The 5,200-nt window shown below is 28.5% G+C and overlaps 1 long non-coding RNA gene across 1 annotated transcript in view; it reads right to left on the bottom strand.

Moving 5' to 3' along the window:
• Positions 1-528: 528 nt before the first annotated feature.
• Positions 529-5,200, bottom strand: part of LOC111084014 — a 6,286-nt gene continuing 1,614 nt past the window's right edge. Inside the window, exons 2-3 of the long non-coding RNA XR_002609361.1 lie at positions 4,434-4,556; positions 529-680 (exon numbers count right to left, since the gene is read on the bottom strand). This is a non-coding gene — a long non-coding RNA (uncharacterized LOC111084014). The remainder of the gene's footprint in view (positions 681-4,433; positions 4,557-5,200) is intronic.

Below are 5,200 nucleotides of genomic sequence, written 5' to 3'. Positions count from 1 at the left end.
ATTAACATAAACCAAACTTATTAAAGCTTGGTTAAATTTTAATTTACATATAGCTTTAGGCCATGTGCTGGGCTTTCTCATTTCTGGTGAGATCCACATGTATAAAAACCATAGTGTACTCTAAAAATATAATACATAGTTTTCATACAATAATAAATAAAGGCTGTCAGTAAAATAAGTTGTTCACTTTTTACTTACAGATTTTTACTACTACTAGTACTAGGACCATCATAACTTATCTTACATCAATGATCAAGAAATATGAATATTCTTCGTAATTAATAGTAATAAGACCTACAAGTGTCATTTTCGGGTTTCAGCAATAAGGCTATAAATTGATACCTAACATAAATGTGGTTTGTATTTGTAACTTGTGTAACATACACTGGACTTGATTTTCTGTAAACTGTATAATGAATAGCACGAAACTTTTGGTAACGTTTTCAAAAGGAACTAAATTACTAAGAACAAAAAGTTAAAGTACCATTAAAAGCTTCAGTGACTCTAAATAAACCACAAAATATAACTTTAAAATAAGACCAATATTTTCATCTTACCTTTTGATAACGGAAGCTTCGAATCAATAATCTGATTTAATCACTAAGTCAGCAACTGTAATGGCAAAGAACCTTTCTTTATCAAACGTGCTCCAATGTTTTGAACGACTTCTCTAAAATGTTCTTTCAACAAAATAGAACAGAAATTGTTATTTGTTTGACACATTTGTATGTTACAGCTTTCCTAATTAAAGAGCTTGATTGAACATAAATACAAAAATTCAGTCTAAATGATGAATTCTCACTTTACACCATCTTGCAAACCACAATCACAAAATGGCAGATAATTAAAAGAAAAAGATATTTTTCCTTCTCGGGAACATTTTACCATCAATAAATATATACAATAATTATATAAGTTTAACATCACAGGCTTTTCATATTACAAGTATAAATTTCACGTAGAAGTTTTAATTTACCTAAATAATAAAATTTTAGAAAAAAGTATATAAAGGAACTGCAATTCTTCAATAATAAAAATGAAGACGGTTGACAAAAATTTCGGATCAGCATCACCGCCATCTCTTGACCAAAAACCTAACTTTAACGAAATCAGAAAGCATTTACTGCCATCTCTTATCGTAAAATCTAACTATTTCTTGTTATTGGTTATTTATTATAATGTCATATCGTGATAATAGATGGCGAGTCTGTGGTCTTTATTTATTAATTTCAATGAACATTAGCAAGAAAATAGTGTTACAAAGATATTCATTAACTACAATTATAATATCATTAATCACTAATTTACTTACTATTTTCTGATTTTGCTGAAGAAGAAGTAAATGTATTTCTAACCGTTCGAACCTTGTAAATAAAATGTTTTGTTTTTTGTCAACCGTCTTCATTTTTATTATAAAGGCAAAATAGTTTTCTGTATAATAGGCTTTGTTTTTAGTGCCATCCGATTCTTTAGCATCCAAACAACTACAAGAGAAAATATTTAAACTAAACCAGTTCTTTTTAACGATATTTATTTAAAATACTTTTCATAAATGATAATATGCAGACCTAATATTATTTCTAGCAAATTATTTTACATTTATTTCCACTATATGTAAATATTTGTTTAAAATAGCTTTGATAAATATTAATATTTAATAATAACTTTTTATTTTGCATTTATTTTTATTTCAAATATATTTAAATATCTAAAATACTTTCTAGAAATACCGTTATTCAGAACTAATTCCGTCTTGTAATTATTTTTGCCATAATATATGAACAGAATTATAAATATTTCTTTTATTAGGCTGATAATGAAATGACTGTTATTCAGATTTAGTTTTTAGTTGCAATATATAATAATTTAGTTTGCAACGCCGTATACTTCAGATGAAATCAAATTAAAACCAAATTAAATCCAAAGGAATTAGTAAAATTTACAGTGAAGATAACTGTCCCGATTTTACAATTTCTATTTGATTTGACTTTGAACGGTTTTGTAATTTTCTAGTACTTTTATTAAAAAGCCCCCCCCCCCCCAGTGGCACAGCGTTACCTCTGGGGACTTGCAATGCTAGAAACCTGGTTTCAATACTCATGCTGGGCAGAGAACAGATAGCTCTCTGTATAGCTTTGTGCTTAACTACAAACAATTACAACTGTATTCAAATTTATATTTTTGTAAAATTCCATGTACAACAATTATAAAAAAGTTGAAGACAATTATTTAGTTAAATAAATGTTTTAATCAAAAAATGCTATTCAAACATTACAACTGCTGGACTACATCCAGAGACATGCATGTCACAGTTAAGTCTGACATAAGAGGAATTTTTAATTAAAAAATTACAGTATATCTTTTAGATTAAATTATAACTGTTTTGTATCAATCACTGAATTTAAAAAGTTCAGACCTGTTAATACTATAAAATATTATCAACATTTTTTTTTATATACCATCCAAGTATTAAATCTTTATTGGAGTTTTATAACTTGTTGTCAAACAAATATTTATTTCAATCCTCTATACTGGAATGAAAATAATTACCCCCTCCCCCCCATTTTTTAAAAAGTATCTGACAATATTTCTTAAAGCACCAGCTGACAACGACATTTTAAACTGCTCTTCTGGGTAAAATTAAGAAAAACTGTTTTGTACTGCTGATATTTTTGATGTTGTAAGAAAACGTCCTTAGTATCCTTTTATTTACCACATCACTGGTGGGGTAGTGGGCAGGAGGCACATACTTCTTATTTGTCAATCTGGTTTTCAATAAAACGTTTAGTAACCTGTTAATCATACAAAAACTGTTTTTGTACACCCACTGACTGCTTCAGTCAAGTACCATTTCTGTAAAGAACACTATTGGACTTTCCAGTCAGCAATAACTTTTATTTTATGACAAAACTACAGAATAATGTTTTCTAAAAGTAAATGTATGCTTAAATGCACAAACTCAAAACTATCCCATCGTGGTATTTCAATATAATGGTCTTTTTTTAAAGTTCATATATACAACTGACAATGATTATGTTTAAAAAATAATAAATTTGCTATGATTATAAAGAGGCTTAGTAAAATGTTATGTCTTAAAACAAATTCCATCATAAAAAATGGTCAGTTGGATGTAACTTGTATAAGTCATATTAAATAAAATATATTTTTGCAAACCCTATTTTCCATGCATGAATCTGGTTTTTTGATTTTCAAACAGGGATGTCATTGTTAAAAATATGTAAACAGGTAAAAATTCAATTACTTTCCACTGGAGCCACAAACTTATTTAAAACATACCATAACACTGTTGGAGAAAACAGAAACTTTTATCTTTGTGCTTGATTAACATTTAATGTGTACAACAACAACCTTTCCATACTAAACCTTTTTTGTTGCTTTTTTAAAGAAAATAAAATCAGGCACAGTTATGTAGCCACAAATTTCTTAATTTTACCTGATACCTTACATATGATGATAAAAGGAACATTTTGATAACAGCCAAGCTTACACTCACTGGGTCATTAAACTGAACATTCTGAAAGAGGATTGTGACCTAGGATGATGACTAAGTTTTACTTGCTGGTCCAGTGAACTGGACATTCTAATAATGTATCATTACCTAGGACAATGACCTAATCTTACAGGCTGACCCAGTGAACTAGTTATTCTGACAGTAAATTGTGACCTAAGATGACAACATTATTTTATTTGTTGGTCCAGTAAACTGGACGTCCTGACAGTGACAGTGGACTGTGACCTAAGACAAAGATGTAATTTTACCATCAAAAATACAATACTATAATAAATATCATTACTATCAAGTAGCTGTATTTGTAGCTACATTATTAGTACATATACACTTTCTACATGGTTACTTAATTAACATAAACCAAACTTATTAAAGCTTGGTTAAATTTTAATTTACATATAGCTTCAGGCCATGTGCTGGACTTTCTCATCTCTCGTGAGATCCACATGTATAAAAACCATAGTGTACTCTAAGAATATAATACATAGTTTTTATACAATAATAAAGGCTGTCAGTGCAATAAGTTTTTCACTTTTTACTTACAGATTTTTACTACTACCTTATTACTATTAATTACGAAGAATATTCATATTTCTTGATCATTGATGTAAGATAAGTTATAATGGTCCTAGTACTATCCTACAAGTGTCATTTTCGGGTTTCAGCGATAATGCTATAAACAGATACCTAACATAAATGTGGTTTGTATTTGTAGCTTGTGTAAGAGACACTGGACTTGATTTTTTTTGTAAACTGTATAATGAATAGCACGAAACTTTTGGCAACGTTTTCAAAAGGAACTAAATTACTAAGAACAAAAAGCTCAAGCACCATTAAAAGCTTCAGTCACTCTTAATACACCACAAAATATAACTTTAAAATAAGACCAATATTTTCTTCTTACCTTTTGATAGCGGAAGCTTCGAATCAATAATCTGATTTAATAACTAAGTCAGCTACAGTAATGGCAAATAACCGTTCTTCATCAAACATGCTCCAATGTTTTGAACGACTTCTCCAATATGTTCTTTCAACAAAATAGAACAGACATTTTTTTTTGACACATTTGTACGCCACAGCTTTCCTAATTAAAGAGCTTAATTCAACATAAATACAAAAATTCAGTCTAAATGATGCAATTCTCAATTTACACCATCTTGCAAACCACGTGCTCAAACGTCAGTATTACAATCACAAAATGTCAGATAATTAAAAGAAAAAGATATTTTTCCTTCTCGGGAACATTTTACCATCAATAAATATATATACAATAATTATATAAGTTTAACACCACAGGCTTTTCATATTACAAGTTTAAATTTCACATAGAAGTTTTAATTTACCTAAATAATATTATTTTAGAAAAAAGTATAAAAAGGAACTGCAATTCTTCAATAATAAAAATGAAGACGGTTGACAAAAAACAAAACATTTTATTTACAGGCTTCGAACGGTTAGAAATACATTAACTTCTTCTTCAGCAAAATCAGAAAATAGTAAGTAAATTAGTGATTAATGATACTATAATTACAGTTAATGAATATCTTTGTACCACTATTATTGAAATTAATAAAAAAAGACCACAGACTCGCCATCTATTATCATGATATGAAACTATAATAAATAATCAATAACAGGAAATAGTTAGATTTTACGATAAGAGATGGCAGT

The sequence above is a fragment of the Limulus polyphemus genome, unplaced genomic scaffold, assembly GCF_000517525.1.
Source record: "Limulus polyphemus unplaced genomic scaffold, Limulus_polyphemus-2.1.2 Scaffold12831, whole genome shotgun sequence".
In the NCBI taxonomy this organism is placed as follows: Eukaryota; Metazoa; Arthropoda; class Merostomata; order Xiphosura; family Limulidae; genus Limulus; species Limulus polyphemus.
The sequence above is the reverse complement of the archived record's forward strand: the minus strand, read 5'-3'. Positions and strand labels throughout refer to the sequence as shown.